This window comes from Lepisosteus platostomus, chromosome 8 (genome assembly GCF_059453375.1).
Source record: "Lepisosteus platostomus isolate fLepPlt1 chromosome 8, fLepPlt1.hap1, whole genome shotgun sequence".
NCBI lineage: Eukaryota > Metazoa > Chordata > Actinopteri > Semionotiformes > Lepisosteidae > Lepisosteus > Lepisosteus platostomus.
Genome location: NC_142618.1, coordinates 55,679,783 through 55,704,225, shown reverse-complemented (window position 1 = coordinate 55,704,225; position 24,443 = coordinate 55,679,783).

Below are 24,443 nucleotides of genomic sequence, written 5' to 3'. Positions count from 1 at the left end.
TGTTTCCTAACATTATGTAGGCCTTTTTATTGTTTTCTTGCATTTTCTACTAAAACAAAAAAAAATAGTAGCTTCTTCAAGCTATGCGTTTTTTAAAATAAATTATAAATACTGTATATACAGTATATTTCTGTAACATGCATGTAACACTGCACATTTTCATAATAATTATTTTGCCCAACTTTGAATTTTACATATACATTATATATACTTTTTTATCCAATACACTTCTTTATCCAAAGTGACTCACTATTCCATCCATTCAAGATACAGAATAAAGGGTGCATATAAAAATCATTCATAAAGGTCCCGATATACAGTAGACTAATCTATTCAGGCTTACAAGATTTTAATTCTGTTGTCCTATTTTGTTAAATAGGTTTTTTAATTTTTTTGAATCTTCTACATTGTTTGAAAATCCTCCACTTTTTAAACAATATGACAACTAGAAAATGTAGATATGAATTAGGAAGTGCAGTGGTGCCTCTATACTTCCATGAAGTACACCTCTAATTCAGTCATCAATCTATTTTCTAACCGCTTAATTAAGGGTCACAGGGAGCTGGAGACTTACTCCTCTAATTATGTATCCCAATTTGAGAATTCAGCTATATTTCTTTTAATTTCTGTTTTCTATCCATTATAGTGTTCTTAAAGATTTGAATTGCCCTGAATGCCTGTCGCCTACTATTTGAGTATTATTTTTTATGATGAACATTATCAAAAGACATCTGCATTCTAAATATATCATGTTATATACTCTGCTTATATCCTTTACAGCTGTTGCTAGCTCATAGAACTTTAGCTTGGCCATAAGCATGGGCATTAGCTACTGTAATTTTTTTCAATCAGTCAGTGGTAGTATCCTTATCCTGAACAATTGCTGGAAAAATTGTGTAAGTGACTTATGCATAACATCTCTTGTTTCTTAGAGTACAATTGGTTAAATACAGATGCAGCCTAGATCTCTGATGCACACCAAAATTCGTGTTTGATGTAGGCAAGATGCAGTAGACTGCAGTGTGATTCAGCATGTGAAATTTAGTGATTCAGTTCTCAAAGAAGATACGGTAGATAGGTGGCACTTGTGGTGTGTTAGATGTTAGTGAAATAGTAGGTTCATTTAATCTGTTTGGATACTTCTTTAAATCCACTTAAGGAATATTAATACGGGAAAATGTGGAAGCCAAAGATAAAAATAACCAAAGTATAAGAATGTTATTAATTATATACATTTATGAATATAAATACAACATTTTTATATAGCTGGAAATAAGTGCAGTGATGAGTGCTTGCTTTGTGGTCTGTTTTGTTGTCTTTCAAATTAAGTCTTTGAGGGAGTGCCATACCATCTGTATTGGATTTAAATCAGGGGATTCTGCTGGCTTTTCCACACAATGTATTCCCTCTGCTAGACATTGCTGCTGTGTATTTCTGATCACTGTCCTAAACGAAATGGTGTATAGATCCATAATGCTCCCTGACATTACTGTTTTTTTAAAGTAAACAGTACAGAAATGCAGAACAGGAATGTATAAAAATAGACCAGTTTAAGAAAATAAGTAAAGTTTATTCAGTTAGTCTGAGCATCAGATATTCTCTTTATTACCTCAGTTTGCTGTGTGTCTCAGTAATTTATTGTACATTTTCATTCAGAAATTTTTATTGATTTTCAAAACACTTGTGGCTAATTAAACTTCTGATCAAATAAATCATTTATTAAGCAACACTCTTTGTTTTTAACTTAGCTTGTGGCATTCAAAACATGACGCAAGAAACTACATTTCTCAGGATCCAACATATTCAGTTGTACAAGTGACACATTGGCCCATCACTAGCAGCATTCTAGTTATCATATGGGAGGCATGGGTTTGATTTCAGGCCAATGCACAAGCTGTACTTTCTTTAACAAATTTCCCCTTGGAATAATAAAAAATGTTCTCTTTCTAATAAAGTAAAAAAGTAATAAAAACATAATAATAAAATAAATATAATAAATAATATGTATTTCACACATACAATATCTTATTTGAAATTGTGTGTAATCATTGTGTTTAATCAAACTGTTTGTCACAAGTACAGTATGTATACAGTATGATTAGAGGTATGATTAAATCAGGAAAACACTAATGGGTTCATAAACATTTATTACTGTACTGGTGTGCGGTACTTTAAAGATTCACTGCACCACCTGGCAGTTTTATAGAGAAGTGGAGTTCTGCATTAGATTATATGAAAAAAAAAAAACTAAAAATGCCATAACACTGCTTTGTCCGTCATACTGTGGTGCTTACTGTGCTTTACCAACTAACACCTTGCGTATTCTAGGTGGAGGCATCTGTACTTTCAGATACTGCAGATTTGTTAATCTTAAAAGGATTCTCACACTAATATAGAACCTGTCCTTTGCTCTGTTTACAGTTTCTTAATTGATATATAGTACACCAAAAAAATATTAACTATCTTCTAAAAATGTCATATCAAAGATTTCTTACTAGTATTATTTTGCTGTTGTAATTTTGAAGAAACCTTTATTGAAATATTACTTCCCTGTGTTGGCCTTTCTATCCACTTATTTTTCTCTGCTCTTGCAATTATTGTACTCCCCTACTATAACTGGATTTTGTTCCAATTTATAATTTTATACAGTGATTCCTTTATTTCTGTTTAATCTAATGTATTTATTAAACCAGTTTGACCACTACTTTCAAGTGTTTGATTTACTTACTCTGCAGATCGATCTTTCTGTACTTTGAATAATTACCATTTTCTGTTGGTTTCTTAGCAGCCTATCACATACCGATTCACTTTATTTTTGTTTCATTCCTACATAGTCTTCTTTCTAGTGGTAAATCTTTATTTTGGAATCTCTTTTTAAAGTTTCAAACTATACTTATCATGTTATGATCACAGTTGCCTAATATTCTCTCACTTGTGTTTTCCTTACTCTGTCTCGATAGTTTAAAAGGCTAGATCAATACAGGCATTAGTTTTGTAAACTAGAATAACTAGTGGGTAGAACTGTCTTAGCCACAAAGCTACATGCAGAGGTTAATTCCCGTCTGAAAAGTAAAAATACACATCTGAAGAAGACTCCACAGTTGGAATGCTGTTTTTCTTCCTTTTACTGTTCAGCTTGAAATTAACCTCTGCTTGTTGCTTTGCAGCTGACACAGCTCCCCACTCATTCCCTCTAGGTGTTCTGAGTTAGGATGCAATCATTAGCCATACCCGCTATTTCAGTTTCAGCCTTTGACATCCCCAATGTTTTTTTAATCTAATTTATGTGTAGAAAATCATAATCTCACATGATAACCTCTTCTTTTATCTATGCATACATCTCTGGTTTAATTGCATAAAACAGCAATATAATTGCTATCTGAAACTGGTGTTCAGTACTGTTTTTTATAAGGGTGACCCATTTTCCAAGCCTTCAATTCATTTTATATATATCATTTTTCTGTGTGTGAATTCTCTGTGTATTGTAGTGATACACCTACAATTCTTTCATATATTGTGTTTATTTAGTGCAATTCCATATAAATACAGTAGCTTCTATTACGTGATCTTAATGCATCTGTCATGTATACTGTAATTATTTAATTGCCTTGTCATTTCAATTTATACTTTTTACTTAGGTTCCTATTTTTTTGGATACCCATGTATCTCCCTTGCATTTTTTTCTTTGGAATCTTCCCTTTTCTATTTCACTTTGTAAATTGTTTTTCAATTTGTCTGTAGGTCCTTTCACAAAACAGACATTTTCCATCTTGTTTAGCTGTAATGCATCATATCTGTAAAGATTGCCCTTTGACATACAAAGGTTTACAGTGGCCAAGAAAGTTGAAACCTTCTGCAGCACAGCAAGTTCTAAGCCATGTGCTGTGTTGATGAAACTGCCTTTCTATTTTTTCACTTTTTAAAAGTGGTACGGACGACCCCCGAGAAACCAGTCTTAAAATAGATTGAGAAGATCTACATGTAAAAAGCTAGATATTGCTTAAAATTATTGTGCTGATAGTTACAAATCACAGATGTCATTATGTCAGATTTATGCTAATTAAAAAAATGTTTTGCATTTTTCAAATTGGACCAGTCACAAGTTTGTCCATTAAATTCTTGCCCTGTTCCTTTTTATTTAGCTAAAACAAAATATACACAAGTGCATCTCATCCTACAAAAATGCTATCTAAAAAAAAAGTTTTTTTCCCTTTTTCCCATATCTGTGCTTATCAATTCTACAAAGAGAGCTGGGATTACTTATTGATCATTCTATTCAGAGACATCAAGCATGCTACATGATAACATCAGATACATATTGAAGTCATTGCTTGGTAGACCGAATTTAAAAACACTTTGCTACTATTGGACATGGAAGATGGAATAATTTATATTTTGCTTTATAAAGCTACCACTGTTGAATTGTAGAATATAATATTTTTTACAATTTAATTGTTATTTAATGTAAATATACCTTTAAACTTGTATCTTTATATGTGGGGTTATTTTAATGTTTTTTAATTAAAATAATGTTAATGAACGATGACAAAGTCACTGTATATAGTTAATTTCACAGACAGCTAATATACAAGGACAAGTACAGTGGTGTGAAAACATAAGTACACTCCATGAAAAGGTTTGTCATTTTTTACATTTTTGGACATAAGGATGTTTGATCAACAATACTGATAGATGAGAAATTAGAAAGGTGATCTAATTAAAAAAATAATATTGAAAAAATACATTTTGCACTCATTTGTACTATTTAAATCAACATAAATGCAATTTTTTGAGAGCAGAGGCTTCTTCCTTCCAGACCTTGCATGTAGGGCAAAGTTGTGCAGTCTCTTTCGGATGGTTGACTCAAGCACTTTGACATTGAGAGAGGCAAGACTTGCCTGTAAATCCCTTGATGTTTAAATAGTACAAATGAGTGCAAAATGTATTTTTTCAATGTTATTTTTTTAATTAGATCACCTTTCTAATTTCTCATCATCCAGGTGGATGCTGCACATTGGTGGTGGTGGAGGGGATCCCCATTACCTGTAAAGCACTTTGAGTGGAGTGTCCAGAAAAGCTCTATATAAGTGTAAGCAATTATTAATAATTATAATTATTATAATTTCCTTGTGTGGACAAAGTTAGTACACCCCTACCTTTACCATTGCATCAAATGCCTAAAATTAGAATCAGGTGCACCAAAACAGGTGCAAATGATTAGAACATCATTAGAGAGTAACTTGGAAGGCACTGCCTTCTATAAACATCAGAAACCTGTGGTCTGGTTTGGTCTTTGCAATTGAGGTGTGTGGCAACGTCATGCCAAAATCAAAAGAGCTCTCTGTGGCCCTCAGAAGAAAAATTGTTGATGCCTATGGTTCAGCTTCAGCTTTTTGACAGTTGGCCTCTCCTCTGGGTATTCTCCTCACAACACTGGGTAGTGTTGATCTTTCTGTGCCTGTGAGGGGGGGATTCAGTGGAAGTGTTGGTTGTGGCATAAGCACTGAATTTTATGTATTTCTGTTGCTGAGAGTTGGGACAGGAGGTATATTTATACATATAGGATGCCAAAATATGATCTGTCTTGAGTATGCAATAATGCACACAATGCTTAGAATGTACATCAAAATACTGTAAATAACTTTGTCTGCAGCTTCTTGAGCCCCTGGCACCTATGGAGTCAGCGCCTCTGGATTATGGCCATCTGTCTGACATCTGCAAAAGAGCCTTAGTAGTTCCTGCAGGGGTATCACTTGTGCCAACAAACTAAACACTTTTATTAAATGTGTATTTGCAAATTGAGTTAATAAAGGAGCCTTGAACACTCTTAGAGTAAATGTGTGCAGACTCTATTTATGTCCTTAGGTTAAGCTTCTTAGTTTTGTAATAACGTAATTTGGTCTGTAGATTTGTATTTTGTGTTTGCATTTAGGAGCTAGATTTGATATCATGGTGGGGTAATTCAATATTTTTATTGACTGTTCGAATGCTAGGTAAACTCAAGAATATGCTAAATTCTTTCTCTCTTGCTTGCTTGAAAATGAAATTTTCATTAAAGTGCATTATTTCCAACGCCCAGTAATCTGAGTTGGTCTTCACTGCTCTTTTGAAACCTCTTTAGTTGCTGACTTATAACATTATAGTCTGAAACACGCACAGCTTGAATTCACTCACCAAAAGAGCTATAGTTTTACACTGTAAGACCTCAAAACTATTTCCCTTCAGGATACCCGTCACCTGTCTGTCATTGACTAAAATATATGCTGTAAATTTGTTTCTTATTTTTTACAGTTAATAAAATAAGGGGGTGCTTGGAATAGTTCACAATAAGTAGAAAATATTACTGTCAGAAAGCAATATTGCTTTGTTATATCACTTGATAGTAACAATGGTATGTATTATTTCTTAGTATGTAAGCATATAAAATCATTTTTTGGCTAAAGGAAGGTTAAACTCTTTTCCAGTGGACATATTTGTAAAAGATGGAGACTTTACTTTAATTTTTAATTTTCACCAAACCTTTCCTTTTTCTTCCCTGGTTTAACTCCCTGGTTATCTAATGTAGATTTTAGCTCTTGATTACATCAGAATGTGAGACTTTAATGTAGTTTTATGAATGTATAAAAATAAATAGCCCTCATTCTTTATGTGAGCCTACTAAATTATTTAGTTAAACCATACAGAGATTTGTTTTCAAAAATATGACTACATCATCTTACTCAGATCCTGTTACATACATGTTCTTACAAATGGAAAAGGTCTTGGCAACATTTTAGTTCAGACTCTGAGTTTCACTGTAGCAGTATTAAGTACCTTTTCTGCTCTCCTTGCTTACGTCAAACCAAGTCCAGTTTTGAAATACATTGTTGAACAGTTGACATCTGAGAGTTTATTTTTGTACTTTTCATAGCAAACCATGAACAGACAGCTGCCATTTCAGTTTTAACAAGCAACATCTGCTGTACAATTAAACGAACAAGCAACATGGCCAATTTAAATAAAACAAACTAGATGGGCAGAATGGCCCCCAGTTATTTGTAACTTTTATGTCCTTATTTTAACTAGTTCAGAGGTGTCAGATTTTTTACTTTATCACAGTTTTGAATGAAACAATTGAAGATATGATGTTTTTTTTAACATCTTGGATGGCACAACATTAAAAAGGAGCCCAAAACATATTGTAGGTACAACAACAAACAAAGTTGCAGGCCATTAAAGCTCTAACCATAGGCTAATTCCTTGTGTACTTGTCACATAATCTCCTTTGCATACATTTTATTTTCTGTGTTCCCCATTTCATCTCTGCCAAAATACCTAGAAAAAATAAGTTTTGTTATAATTTGTTATATTTGAGTAAATGGCTAAGGATCTAAATTATAACTTTATCTCGTTCAGGTGGGTAGCTGCGTCAGCATGCGTAGGCTGCAAAGGAACAAGTAATAGGTTTGTTCCATGCTGAAAAGAGAAGAAAGTAAGCACAACGTTTCGGCTGTGGAGCCTTCTTCTCACACTCGGGTGTGGAGCTCACACCCAAAGAAGCCTCCACAGCCAAAACGTTGTGTTTACTTTCCTAACTTTATCTAGTTGCCTATTTTATATAGAGATAATGGACGAAAAATGGAAAGACTTACAATATGTGCAGTCACCCTGATAGGGTTATGGTGCACCATGTGCGACCTGTTTGCACCTTGTTACAGAATCTGCCAGCATCTGGATTGTCTGGAATTCTGTAGCAAGCATATGGAGCAATTTTTCTATGAAAAAGTCAATCAACTAATACCTGGCTAAGGAAGATAAAAAACTGAATATACGAAGAATATACCATAAATACTTGACTTGGTTCAGATCTGGTTAACAGGTCATGCTCAACAAACCATTGAGCAACAACACATGTGGATAGGGCCATTGTTGTCCTGAAAGACAACACTCTTTGCAGAAAAAAATGCTATAAAATGACATGAAGATGATCACTATGTAAGCTGCAATTAGCATTGACCTTGCCTTCTAAGGAAATGAATGTACCTTACGTCATTATTGAACCACCAGACCCCTTCATTGATGGAACCAAGCACACAGGGCTGTGGGGCTCTTTACAGTTCTTTTTCAACAGTAACTACAAGGGGCCTTTTCTCTGTGAGACTTACAGTACGTTTCTTGTCTATAATCAAGCAAAACTGATGGCACACCAGTTTTGGATGTATTTTGTGAAAATAATTTAATTAACTTTAAAATGCTGTCATTCGAGCTAATTAATTTTAAACACGCACTTTACACAATTTCATACTGGCAGATCCCACTGCATTCTCTGACACACTTATACCAGTTGGAATGCACATATCTACTGTAATATACTGTACGTACATGCATGGTAGAGATGGAAATACCTTTATGTTTTGCATTGCATTACTGTTTTTTAAAGTAGTACATACTGTATGACTTCTTTAAAAGTATATATTCTTTTAAGGATTCTTATTTTTAACATTCTTTTTATATTTTTAGTTGCCTTTCCTGTAAGTTCCCATTTGCTTTATGAACTTTATTTTAATGCAGTTTTCTTGTAATCTCTTTAAAAACAAGTAAAACATTGTTTAGAAAATGTGACAATGAGTATGTAAAGAGACAAACAGCCTAGCAGAAACTCATTCTTATTTTAATTAATAAATAGTAGAATATACAAATAGCTAAGAGTGTCATAGTTTCTGCCTCCTGCCTTAATTACATCCTTAAATTTCCTCAACTGCTAAAGCTTAAGCAAGGGAAGCTAATTGTCTTATGTTAGTTAGCTGTGCAGATCAATACACTTTTCTAGTAAAGAAATGATTTATCATTGACTTGAAACTGGTATACCATGCACAGAAATCTACTGCTATTTTTTCATTTTATGAGATTATTACACTGAACATTAAATTGGCTGCTGAGCATTATCTCAGGATATTCTGGATGGCAAACTTTATCTTTAGTGTTGCAGTTTTACCCAAAAGATGCCAGAGTGATGCAAAATGATAAATAACCTGTCTAGAGTGTTTTACAGTATATACGAAAAATTGGCTTACACACAAAAAAAAACCCATAATGTTCTGTAGCCTGGCATCATCAGACTGGAGCACAACTATGATGTTTTTTGGGGGAAAAACATATCTTAGCATAATAGATAATAATAAATAGTAATAATGCATAACAAATACACATAATATAGTTAAAAGCACTACATTATGGGTGGCATAATGCCTGGCACATGTTAAATAATTGCATGAAGCTTTCTACTGAGATGTCACCATTCTGCCTTTGAAGTAACCTAATGACCAGAAGATGAAAATGAGAAGTGTTAAATGCAAGATATACAGTAAATGGATATGCTTTTCTATAATTCTTAATCCTTAAATATAGCCTTTCAAAGTCAAACTGTTGTCATAAACTGCTTATTGAAAGAGTGTTGTGATCTGTATTCCAACATAAAGCTTTTTGAAACTCATAGTAGAACTTTAAAGAACATGAGAAAGTAAATAGCAGTTTTTTTATTGACAGGATAAACTACAGTACTGTACATACATCTTCTTGAAAGTACAGTGAATTTAATCTTTAGACTCTGAAATATGTCCAAGCAGATTGTTTGGTACAAATTAAAATGAAATGTCAAAAACATGACAACATTTAAAGATTGAAAGCAAACAGCAACTACTTGCAATGTATTTCACAACTTGCAGGTCTACCCTTTGCGTTAGTGATTGCTATTTTCATAATACTGACGCTCTTCACAATTTGATTGGTGGCCTGTGGAATATTCTGCTCTTCTTTTGCATTTTTAATTCTTGTGCATTTTTATAAGTTGCCTTCTCCAGATATGTCTTAATTTCCCATTGTAGTTCATTCCAGTGATATAACCTATTTTTGTGAATTGCAATATAAAATGTTTACAATGTCATTCTGGAACGAATGTGTTACAGTATAAATTTAGATTTTTAACATGACACTTTGCTGTATCACTATAAAATTGCATCCATGCTGGTAAAACATGATGAGACAGTAACAACGACTTAACCTCCAAAATGGGTCTCGATAGCATTTGCTGATTGTCTGGCCATTTGGCATAGCAGTCTCCAGCATTGTCAGTGTGTACTACTCTGTGGCTTTCAGAGAGAATTGCAGCTGGCTGTAAGAGTACTCTGTGATCCAAAATGCTACTATACTTATTGATGTTCATGGTACCCTTCACTATAAGAAACTATAACTTTTTCAAACCTGACATGCCCTCACTAAGCTCCTCCATGCTCCTCCAGTAAATCAGTCAAGACATTGGACTATGCCAGATTGAGCTTTTACATCCATCATATTCAGTGTTTGTGCTCAATTCACACTCTGAAAACTGCTGAATGTCTTATTATTAATAGTCTTCAAAACATTTTATTTCTTTATTTCTCCTCATTAATAAAACAAAATAATTTCTATATATAGTGAATTTATACGATTAAAAAATATAAATAAATTCATTGTTTATGTTTACCTAAAAACTATTGTTTCTAGCGATATTAATTTATTTAATCTTAATATGACATATTACAATTCATAACAATTGTGTAGTAACCTGAAGGAAACATTACTATTTGAAATTACAGGTTTGGAAAATTTCCTAACTGAACTCAAATTTTGTGATCCGTCCTTCCTTTTACTAACCACTTTATCCAATATAGGGTTACAGGGGAGCCAGAGCCTGTCCTGACAAGCAATGGGGCAAGGCAAAGGCAGGACTGATTTCATGATATAGTGTATTATATCTTCTATTAATTTTCTATCATTGGGTATGAGTTCCTGCCAAATTTCAGACACCTGTCTTCTTGCAATTAAACATCTCCAGAATGTTGAACACTAATGAAATGAAATGTCAAGTTAATACTGAGATATGTTCCCCTGTCAATGATACTAATAGATATGGACAGCCTCATTGAGTATACATTTGTTTTCTGGTCCCTCCAGATTTATGATTGATGTTTGTCATGGTTCAACTCCAACTTCCTGCAAGTCAAAGACTTATATTTGAAACAGTTTGACAGGAGTTACAGTTTCAAGGTTATTCCATACAGACTATATCAATTTTAGTGTAAGTATTACACCTCATGCATAAAATTAAAAAACATACACTGTAAAGAATCATAGATATGACAACTAAGAAAGTACCACATCTAACTAACACCAGTATAATTTTTCATGTACTGCATACAGTAGTTGTAAAAATAAGAAATATAAATGAAAATATTCATATGCCTTGTTAAGCAATCTAAAATATTTCAAAACTCTTTGCTTTTATCATCTGTATATTATTAAATTAGATGTCCTGAAAATTATGGAGTTTGTAGTTTGTAGTATATTGTGAGATTCTATTCATTCTTTTTTACATGTAATCAATTGGCTTTACCTCTTGAAGAATATGTAAATCTAAAATGAAAGAAAAAAAATGCCAAGATAAACAACCATTTTGGCTCCTCACAATATTCATACTATGTCTATGCTCATATGTACTTAAAACCTGAAAGTTTTTGGCCACATGTACAGTATTACTTAATAAATGTACAGTTCTGATATTCAGTGATTTTTGTCTCCTGCTTATGTGCATGACTTGAACAAGACTTTCAAAATCATGGCTAACTTCCATGGACAAAACTTAAAAGTTCACACTATTATTAATGGAATAATAGGTTAATTACATTGGAAAATCATAATAGAAAAATCTAAGGCAAATCATTTTTATGCCAGCAGCCATATCACCCTGCAACTCACAACTGGCAACCCACTGAAGCTAAGCGGGTGTGAGCCTGGTCAGTACCTGGATGGGAGACCTCCTGGGAAAAACTATGGTTGCTGCTGGAAGAGGTGTTAGTGAGGCCAGCAGGTGGCGCTCACCCTGCGGTCCATGTGGGTCCTAATGCCCCAGGATAGTGACGGGGACACTATACTGTAAACAGGCGCCGTCCTTCGGATGAGACGTAAAACCGAGGTCCTGACTCTCTGTGGTCATTAAAAATCCCAGGGCGTTTCTTGAAAAGAGTAGGGGTGTCCTGGCCAAATTTCCCATTGGCCCTTACCAATCATGGCCTCTTAATTGGCTACATAACTCTGCTCTCCTCCCCACTAATAGCTGATGTGTGGTGAGCGTTCTGGCGCACTATGGCTGCCGTCGCATCATCCAGGTGGATGCTGCACATTGGTGGTGGTGGAGGGGTGCCCCCATTACCTGTAAAGCGCTTTGAGTGGAGTGTCCAGAAAAGCGCTATATAAGTATAAGCAATTATTATTATTATTATTGGCTAGAAGCAATGTACAGTACTGTATACTGTATATACATCCAAATAATATTACTAGCATTAGGAGTATTTGAATATAATGCTAGTAATAATATAATATTACTAGCATTAGCATTTGAAGTAGATCCTTGCATATGCTTATGCCATTCCAATAGTATTTTATTATTATAGCAATTATTTTGTGTATTAGGTATGTATGAATGTAAATATAGAATATAAAAATAGAATGTAAATATAACATATTTATAAATCTAATTACTTCAGTATTAAGCTACTTTATGTAAACTCCTTAAGAATAAGCTTACACAACAAAACCAAAATGAATGTATCCACATTAATCTCACCTTATGATATAGATTAGGTAAGAAGCTTTACTTTCATAAACAGACAGACATGTCCCACCACCCTTTATTACTTTCAATTCTAGTATTGCTATTTTTTGTTAATTCTTTGTACCCCAGGATGATTCAATGGACAAGAAAAGATCAAATAGAGATGTAAATGTGAACATCCCCCACAGGAAACATGAAATGCAGCAGTGCTTTTCCCTCAAAGTAGAGAATACATTGTGCACAGGAATCTACAAAAGTACTACAGCCTGCGAAGAAACCAGATTCAAAGATTACAAATTTAGTAATGGAACCAAGTCATAATGGTATAAGTGAAACAAAAACCTGAAGGAGCTTTCAAAAAACATGTTCAGTGGATTCTGTTCATATCCTGAACTGTGTTTTCCCAAAAACATATATTAGTAATCTACAGTATTTGAAGCTGTTACCATGTAACATGATCTTCAGAAACATTCTGTTGTTTCTATTGCATCATAAACAGTAACTTTTGTAAAGCAGAATGGAGTGTGATAAAAACTGATAGTTAATAGTCCTTATCATGTGCAGTAAAATTAAATTTATGGAATTCAGTACTAAATGTCTTGCAATTCAGTGCCATGTAATGTGGGGACTTTGGACTTTACAACTTTGATAGTCTAATGTGGTTCATGCTTAACAACAGTTACAGGTATTCTACAGTACATACTGTATTGTTTTATTTGCTTATGGGAAAAAAGTTTCAAAGATGTGCTATAAAGACTGATAGTCCCTGGAAAGTCACCATTATCAAGCACAATGAATAATGATTGTCAGAATCTGTCAGAAAACAACAAACATTTTCACAATGTATATACTATAGACAGCCATCTTAGGTTTTTCAATGATTTGTAGTGCAGACATTATTCCATACCATCATTACAGCAATACATTTTTTAAATACTTTGACAGAAGTGTATGCAGACTTAGACTATAAATTACACCACAGCTGCAAATCCTTCCCAATTGGTGCAGAGTTATTAAAGTTATTCTGCCATCTTAAAATTATGTGGGCAGTAATAATCAAAACCACTACTAACATAGTCCTGTCACTTTCTTGGAGTTGTAGTTCTTATTTCTGCTTTGAATATTTTTTTCTGGTAGTTGGTGGTTTCTCCACATTTGTAAATAAACCCTAGGTTGCCAAAGGTTTGGTCATTAGTCATATTTTCAATTTGATTGGACAGTATCAAAGCCAGCTGCAGGATATGCTAAAATTAATTTCACAAGACCAAGTTCCACAGACTTTTATGCATAGATCAAACTTACTCCTGATATAACTTTAAAATTGTTACATACTGTAAATATGTGCCACTTGCACATTACTTAGATAGTAACTAGTGGGTCTGCAATATGTAGGGGGAAGATACCATAGGCAAAAGGAGGTATTTAGCTACAAAGGCTGAAGGCTCTATATTTAAGTAACTGTAACTGGTTGAGTGTCACTAAAAGTAATTTGAAGAGACATCCAAATGTACCTACTAATATTGTTCATTAGATTTGATTTAGAAGGAGCTTGCAGGTAAATTTGTAACATTTGAAATAATTTCTCAACTATTAAGCATTCTAGCCAATTCATTAAATAATCAGATGACTATTATTAAATTTCTTTCAGTGTTTTTGTAACTAATTCATTTTACACCCTTTAAACATTTACATACTGTATGAATCTAAATGATCAATTTGAGTTTAATTAAAGTTTCTTTCAAATTGTTTAGTTATTTAAGAGAGAAAGCTTTACATTCTTGACTTGATCAAGCATTAGTAGTGATATGTTCTCTACAGAGTACAGCTCCATTGCAATCATGTTTATTTTATTTTTATATATAAAAAGGCAACTTAAACCATTTTGACAATGTTATCAAAATGTATGCAACATTTTGTAATGTATGCTTTTATAACTAATACTAATAATATTAAATACAGTTATTTTGCATGTCCATTCAACCATTGGTATCTATAATGCCATAGCTTCTTTAAAAAATAGCTGTGGATAAATAGATAAATTAGTCACTAACTACCTGTCAAGAAACCAACTGGTAGAATAAGAGGATCCTAATGCATAACCGTGAATCCCACAGAATGTGGAGTAGCACAGGGACAATCCAAAAGATCAAATCCAGGAGCTAGGTCAATTAGGGAGGCAATGAGTCCACTAACGAGAGAAATCCAAAAGACAATCCAAAAACAAAATCCAAAAGGCGATGTCAAAAGGCAGGAGCAAGCATTTGGTACCAGGAGATCAGTCAAAAAAGGCTTAGAAACACACACAAGATAATTCTACTGGAGGCTTCTCAATAGGGAGCATGGGTTAGTGTGTGAGGGAACTTTAAATACTGAAAGGAAAAGGATGTGGTTGGATAATTGGTTCAGGAGTGAGTATTTGTGGAATCTAGTGCATGTGGGAATGTGATGGGTTCAATTAGGAATGTGTTTGTGAAACAGTGGGTTTGAGAATGCAACGCCATTTTCGAGGGAAAGTGTGGGGCGTGACAGGAATGGAACAGCGTTTGCAAGGGAGAGTGTGGGGCGTGACACTACCCAATGGGCTACAGTAGTTAGTCTACTAAATAAATAACTGCCATTAATATAATTCAAAATATTGCATGAAATTAATTTCCTGCCTGTGACCACTAAGGCTGTCTAAAAAGGTCTGCTGCAGACTGCCCCACAGTTACACGGACAAAATATTATGTATAATTTGAGGTCACTTACGGTACAGTAGTCAGTAGTCTTGCTCATACTACAGTACTCTTATTAAATAATCATCAACAGTTAAGTCAAACTCTAACTAAGGTACATAAGGCAGAATTTGAATAGTGAGTTTTTTGGGTAATTCACATGGCTGGGGTGAACCAACCTCCTTTAATAAGGCATGAGCCAAGCTGCTGCTGAAAGAGCAAAGATGCTGTGAAAGGAGGCATATGAAAATGAAACTCTTAAGCAAGTAAGCAAGAAGCTCAAGATTTATATATACTGTAGGTAAGCAGAACTGGTTGAGATGTGGGTTTGACTTTGGCTTCTTTATTTTTGTTTCAAACTCCATTAATAGTACATGATCTCCAGTTCAAGGTATAGTGTAGAAATGCAGAAGCATAAATCCTATTTAATGTAGCTTTTGTGTAGATAAAGTAGTATAGGATGATTTTTTTCAGTGAACATTGAGAAAAAAAGTTCAAGCCCAGACAATGATACCAGCAAACTCTAACTTTCTATGTGCCATTTGCACTGCTTTTCAAGGTCCACTGCATTTTAGTGAGCTTTATTTTATCAGTGTTCCTCTAATATGTGCAAAACTAGGTTCTATAACGAGGTGGCTGCAATCTTGCTGTTTAGCCAGTGAGAGATGTTTAGCTCCTCCAGTTTGAGTTAACTCTCTGGTAGGGCAATGTGTAGAAGTGTCATTTCTTTTACTGTTTTGTTAAAAAAATATTTAAGAAATAGCATTTTTTATTAATTATTACTTGTTAATTTTCTGAATCTTGGTTATATATATTTTTTTAAAATGTGGATAAACTAGGTCTGAGTACAAAGTAGGTACAAACATAATTACTGTGTGAATTCAATACTGTGCTTGACGTGTATTCCAAAATATTTCTTATTTACTGATTATAGGTGGACAGACCTAAATGGGTTCTATTTTGATTTTAACAGTATCAAGATAAAGGTTTAATCTTTACAAATACAGCATATATGAAATAAAAGTTGATATTTTCTACCATGGCAGTTATTTGAAAAATAAACCTTATTAGAAATAAAAGATTATTCACAAATTATAATTGATAGACATTCAGGACGTCACATTGTTGAATTAAGAATTGATGAATAAACAGGAATCTAATTACACAGTACATGAAGAAATATACAGAAACATAAACAATGTTGACTATCTCAGATTCATATTATTTATTGAAAGTTACATATTCCCACTAACAGGGACATCATATTTGAGAATATTTTTCTTTCATCTAAAACTTGATAGACTCTAAGATACACCTTTTAGGATGGTATAGATGGTAGAAGATTTAGGTGGTATTGTTGAAGATTATACTTCCATGTTCTGTACATCTGGAATGATGGGTACGTATTTTCCTATATGCTGGAAATACCAGAAAATTAAATTTGAAAGACATTTGGTGTCTACCATGGGCGCTCTGCTTGGGGTTTTCCTCAGAAGTGCTTTTGTAGGTGGATGTTTTTCAGCTAGCAGTGTTAATAAAAATCAATGTTTTTGTTTTCTGGCAGATTGAAGGCAGATGAGAAAACTTTTTTGAAGATTTGTTATTCGTGATTTTTTAAATTAAATTAAAACAACTGTTCACAAAAAAGCCCTGCTGCATTTCCTATCTTCTAAATATAAATATTTAATTGAAAAACTGGAAGATACATTTATAAATTCTAGCATATTTCATACATGGTCGGTTCACAAGGGTCTACAAAAAGTCACAGCAGTATGAAACTTTAAATCAACCCCTGATATCTTAATACTGTGGCCAAATTCCATATCTAATGACTGACAGTCCGTTCAAATATCTCTCTTGGGCTCACTACATTGTAACAATGAATTAGTTGAATTATTATTCTATTTTATAATAATTACAAATTATTACTTTGGTTAATGTAGAAATCTGACATCTTGTGGTGGTATGACTCAATTACAGGTAAGTACACAATTAGAGGAAAAAAAACACCAGAATCTTTTACTGCATATGATCTTATATCTGTTCTATAGATTTGATGCTGCTGTTTACCTGTATGTATAGTTTGATATTTACTATGCTGCTTTCTCTACCAAAATATGTTCTGAAAGCCAATTTTGAAGATATAGAGTAAATACTTACATAAGCATAAAATATATTCCATAGCCCATTGCTTTCTGTATCACTGTTTTGTCTTTCCATGTCGTTACTTCACAGTCCACACTTGAGGAATCTCCCAAAATCATTTTATTTGCTAAGAAGATAGTGGAAACAGACTGACAAATAATTAAATCAGGAAAAAATATATTTAAGAACACAATTGCATATGAAGATGTACTCAGAAACGAAATCAAACTAAGGATACACTTTTAAAAAGATATTTTGATCAGGGGCAAATGACTGATCATTTGAGGATGATGAATACAATTTATGTCAATGTATTTATAATCAAAGGTCCTGCAAAGTTTATTCCTGTATGCACGTTCATAATCTTAGAGGTTTATATTTTTTGTAATTCAGCAGCAATGATATGGAGAGCATAAAATGAGAAATTTCTGCCCATGTTCCTGACATAGCTATACTGTTTACCAGTTTCAAGGAGCTGTCCAAGGTGCTGATGTCACCAACCCCATTCTTTGTATCGGATAAATTGACATTTTACTAATTTGAATTATATTTTTTAAAACATATGGTTATATGATTTTACTTATATATATTGCAAATTTGTTTCTAATGTTTTTTGTTCCACTGCAAAGTAATTATCCACAATGTTAATTAAGAAAAATAAACAATTCTACATTTGATACCTTTATTTATTTTTGATAATTTTCTATATTATAGCATGGCCATATTTACATATATTTATATATTACTGCTTTCTAATATAGTGCAAGTTTGTTCTTTATTCATTATTTAAGTAAATATTGTATTACAGTATATTGCACTTTTCCAATTCATATTGTACTGTTTAAGTTTGCATTTTAATAAAGATAGACATATGCAGATATAGACATTTAAAACCTGGATACAGTGCAATATTTTGTGTATTTTTGTTAAAGCTCTCTAAAAACTGCTTTAAAGGCTGAATTTTGACTAACGCACATACAACAATTCTTAGCATAGCTAGGAGCATGTTTGCACTGTAATTGATGATACTGCTTTTTTGATTCAATTTTCATACCTCCCATTTACAGCCCTTAAGGGGATAACTTCACAAATTTGTAGGAAATCTTCTTTTCAGCTGTAGGGTTTCTGCTTTCCTGATTATCATTACTAGGATATATGTATTCCTCCACTGCGGAATCGATAATCAGATAAACCAAAACTGTGTGGTCTTCATAAACTGCATTCATGAGGCACAAAATTTAAAAACCATCTAAAATCATTTTATTTCACCTCTCATAGCCTTTCATAGAAATGTAAACTATTTTGAACTTCAATATTATCTTAAGAAATGTGGTGTGCTTCCAGTAAAGGCTATTTACAGAACACAATTTTCATCAGAAATCCAAATAAACTAGGCTTATCAGAGACAATTCCACAAGATTATCTTCTCTTTTGTACTTTGTAGTCAATTATATTTGTCTATTTACTAGGCAGCTGTATTGTTATAAAAAGAAATGTAGTTGTCTAAAAGCAGTGCAGTAGCACTCCTATAATTTTACTGACTGCTCTGCGTCTCAACCTATATACAAGTATATATACAAATTTATACAGTACAAATATACTGAATTGCAAATAATTATGGAATTATGGAAGGTTAAGAGAAATTGGATACCAAAAACAAACATTCTGTACCTATGCTAAGAAAGTGGTCAAGGGAAAAAAAATACAGAACGTTTATTACCAAAATTAATCATTTTCTAAGTACAGATGCAGCCATTCAAAATGGGTGAGGTATTTCGCGGCATACCCCGGTGGGCGTGTCACAGTATCACGCAGTATCACGCGGTATCACGTGTGTCACGTGTGTCACGTGACTAACTATCCGGCGTCGCCTTGTAAAACCGCCAGGGGGAGCTTAACCTCTCATGTACAGCATTTGAGCCTTTAATTTGGAACTGTGTATTACAGCATGTTAATCATCAGTCATTAAAATGTTGGTATATATTATGAAAGCAAGATTGCTCAGTTGGACAGAAGTACACAACCTACCTTTATCAGAAATATTTATGCATCAAAGCCTTTACTGAAGATATTACTAATAGTTTTAATAATGGATGACTTTGGACAAGCTGTATACTCAAAGTATAATTTCTTTAGCACATTTGTACAAGCACTTGGAATCTGTCCAAGCCATACTTTGTCAGGCATTTTGTTTTACTTCAACGGGGCATAAAAACTTCCTTGCTTTTAACAGGGCGTTTCATAATTTCTAGCTACGAAAATGATTTAAAATGCGACACCTATCATTCAACTAGAGCTTAAAATATCACAAGGAAAAATACACACCGGTATTCCATTTCTCCCTAAACATTGTAAGCTTCGAAGTCTTTAACTAACGTGAAACCGGAGTCAACAAGCATACTTTTAGAATTTGATTAAAAGGGAATATAATATGGAATCGCATATCTCAATAATTTAATAACGGTATGATTATATCCGTGTACTGCGGCAGAGCTATGTAGGGCTGTTTCGCCTGCCTGATCATGTGAGCTCCCTTGTAGCCTACTGGTCTAGGTGCGTGACCACCAGCTGGTAGGTTGGGTGTTCGAATCCAGCTGGTACTGGACTTTTCATTTTTATTTATTTATTTTTTAATCGCGTAACATAAACATATTACCGTATGCAAACTGTACTGTATACAGTATGTATATGTATATTTAATGTCTTAACTGTGCCCGTTTAATTGAATTTAAAAAACATATTTAACACGAACATTAAGCTGCTTACATCTTCCGCCTGAGAACAGTCACCCGTTGCTACCCAACGCAGAATGGTGATTGGCTGACACCATCTGACACCCCTCTGATTGGAGAAAAAAGACGTGCTGGTGTGCTATACCAGGAAGAGGATTCTTTCCATTCAAAACGTGTATTTTAAAAGTTTAAGAAGTAAAAACCTTACAGCGTACACAGATTTCTAAACTGATCAGGATCGTTATCTTTGTCTTATGCATAATAATGTTCACCGCTCTGTCCAGCAAATTAATAATAAACTTTATTTTATATAGCGTTTTAAACGAATAAGAAATTAGATTGCTCATAAACCTAATCACTTGCTTTTTCTTTTTATTTAGGCTCAGATTTCAACTATAGATCGTATTATTAATAACCATAATAACAACCAACCAACAAAAACAACCATATAAACATAATGGTGGTGCTGGACCTTCCAGTTTTATTTATTTATTTTTTAATCGCGTAACATAAACATATTACCGTATGCAAACTGTACTGTATACAATATGTATATGTATATTTAATGTCTTAACTGTGCCCGTTTAAGTATTGAATATTCATATCTAATTTTACCACTGAAGGGAAATCTTAACATAAACATACAGTATATGGCTGGTCTCGGTACTTTAAAGAAAAAAATACGCACCAGTATTCCATTTCTCCCTAAACATTGTAAGCTTCGAATGAAACCACTAAATAAAGACATAAATATAGAAATCTTAAGATTTGTTTTATTTAATGTTGGTAGCAGGATGAACTGTCAGAGTGTATATTTTGTCGCAAAGTTGCTACAAGATGTTAACAGTGAAAAAGGTATTTAGAAATGAGTTATTTCAAGATGAAAAAGAAAACATACACGAAACATGGTTTCATTACGACCAGAATCGTTCTTGAGATATTTTTAACTTGATTTACAGTATTTGAGAGGTATGTCTTAACACCGATACTACAGTGCTTAAGTACTGCTCACGTATATGTTTCTAGGTTTATATTATGCATTTCATACGGTCAAATTACTTTTGAGCAACTAATAAGAAGCGCGAAACGGTATGCGTTTTACTTTCGTTTTGTGCTGGGACCCGTGGATTGATTAGAGATATCAAGTACATACAAGTCATTTTTTAAATGTTGTAGTTCGTCTTGAAAAAATGTTACGAGTACATCATCTATCAACAATTACACAGGTTCTGTTTCCATATTGCGGATTTTGGTTAGGTACAGTATTATCAAATCCACTGGCGCTGTGTGTTACTTTACTGAGTCCCAATCTGTGATTGAAACCTGTAAAACCGGTTTAATTCGTCACAGCCAGCACTCTTCAGGTGTGAGGGTCTTCTGCTCAGAATGAAACGCTAAAATGTTTGTGTATATTCTAATGGTAGTGGGGGCAGGGTGTGTGGGAACAGGTTTGTTCTTCACACCTGAAACATTTTCTCTGAAAGGATTTTCTTCGAAGTTTAACCGATCTTGTTACAGCATGTTACAGTTTACTATTATTAACCATATTAATTTTAAGTGCTTAATGTAAAATCTTGTAAAAATATATTTTCATTGTTCAAATATACATTAATATACATTAAGTCTGACTATCATATAATAAGTTAAATACAAAACTAAAGAAAAAATAGGGTTAAATATAATTCAAAATATTTTGCTAACAATGTTAACTGTTTATGAATAATAAAATGTATTAACTAAGGAGTAGGATGGCACAGTTGTTAGTATGTTTTTTGTTTTGTTTCTTTTTCATAAATACAACAGTAGTACCTGATGTCTCAGTGGCTTTCAAAATTAAATTATGCATGCAAACCTGTGAACTAGAAAGATAACTAAGATTTTAATACTAATTAAATGACTGCGGGCACTTCCCACCCCCCCCCCCTACATTCTCAGAGTAGAACAGACTAACCTTCTAATGAAAGACGGTCCACCCCCCACGGACAGGAAAAGTGCCCACAGGCACTTAAACTTAATATGGTCAGTAACGGTAAACAGTAACATGGTAAGAAGGAGCACGTACAAACGTTTTCGAAATAACCACATGTAAGACTCTGATCCTAAAAATGTTTAGGGAGAAAGTGGAATACTGGTGTGCTTCCAGAAGAATCAGTATGGCTCAGAGATTAAATAAAACTTCACAGACATTAACGAAGAGCATAACGCGTGTACTGTATACACTGCAAGTACAACCCAACTCTCTGCAGGAGTGCTGGCTGTGACGAATTGAACCGGTTTCACGGGTATTTTCAAAGTAGGAGGCGAGATTTCCAGCGAAAGACACCCCCCCCCCCCTCAAAAACCCAGTAAATACAGTACTTACTAGTTAAAGGCTAGGCTCTCGACTACGGCGAAAGGAACCCTTCTTTCATTAGAAGACAATGAACATATTTTAGCCCTGAATGAATTAATAGCAAACATGGTTTACATAAAAGACATTTTTCCAAGAAAGTTTAGCCTTTGTCACTAATGAAACCACTAAATAAAGACATAAATAGAAAAATCTTAAGATTTTTAAAATACATGACTTTGCTAAAATTTATTTGAAAATAAAAACAATTACAACCGCCAGGGGAGAGAGAGAACAGGGGAGGGATGTTGGTTTTGCATAAGGGGCGGGGCTATGGAAAGTAGGTATGTTTGGGAATGTGTAGTTACATGTTCTGGCTGTTTGTGAATTATCGTTGTTGAGTATGGAGTGTTGAGGTATTGATTTTGTGTAATGCTTTATGTTGAAAATTGAGGTGGATTTTGTTTATGATAAACAGGATAAACTGGGATGGGAGGAAGGTTTGGTTTTGCATAAGGGGCGGGATTATGATAATTGGATGACTTTGCGAGTGTAAAATGGTTTGATTATTTGATTTTGTATTGTGGTTGTTATCTATGTTTTTGGTTGGTATTATGTTTATATGGTTGTTTTTGTTGGTTGGTTGTTATTATGGTTATTAATAATACGATCTATAGTTGAAATCTGAGCCTAAATAAAAAGAAAAAGCAAGTGATTAGGTTTATGAGCAATCTAATTACTTATTCGTTTAAAAAGCTATATAAAATAAAGTTTATTATTAATTTGCTGGACAGAGCGGTGAACATTATTATGCATGAGACAAAGATAACGATCCTGATCAGTTTAGAAATCTGTGTACGCTGTAAGGTTTTTACTTCTTAAACTTTTAAAATACACGTTTTGAATGGAAAGAATCCTCTTCCTGGTATAGCACACCAGCACGTCTTTTTTCTCCAATCAGAGGGGTGTCAGATGGTGTCAGCCAATCACCATTCTGCGTTGGGTAGCAACGGGTGACTGTTCTCAGGCGGAAGATGTAAGCAGCTTAATGTTCGTGTTAAATATGTTTTTTAAATTCAATTAAACGGGCACAGTTAAGACATTAAATATACATATACATACTGTATACAGTACAGTTTGCATACGGTAATATGTTTATGTTACGCGATTAAAAAATAAATAAATAAAAATGAAAAGTCCAGTACCAGCTGGATTCGAACACCCAACCTACCAGCTGGTGGTCACGCACCTAGACCAGTAGGCTACAAGGGAGCTCACATGATCAGGCAGGCGAAACAGCCCTACATAGCTCTGCCGCAGTACACGGATATAATCATACCGTTATTAAATTATTGAGATACGCGATTCCATATTATATTCCCTTTTAATCAAATTCTAAAAGTATGCTTGTTGACTCCGGTATCACGTTAGTTAAAGACTTCGAAGCTTACAATGTTTAGGGAGAAATGGAATACTGGTGCGTATTTTTTTCTTTAAAGTACCAAGACCAGCCATATACTGTATGTTTACGTTCCAAAATTAATATCGTTTATGGCCTTCACACGCGTTACAGTATGCTCCTATTCTTTTTATGCTCAGCTACTAAGATTTCCCTTCAGTGGTAAAATTCAATATCTACAACGGGCACAGTAAAGACGTTTACAGTACAGTAAGTCTTTCTACGACAGACCAACGGACCACGAGTGCCCCTGTCGGTCAACCAATCACGCACCGCGGTATCGCGTGTCATCTTACCTGCGGTATCTGTACTGCGGTGTCTTTACCGCGCACTTTGAATGGCTGCATCTGTAGCTCAGATATTCTTTCTACAATTCCAGATATTATTCCCTTATATCATTGGAATTGTTTTACTAGTGTGTAAACATCATACAGTA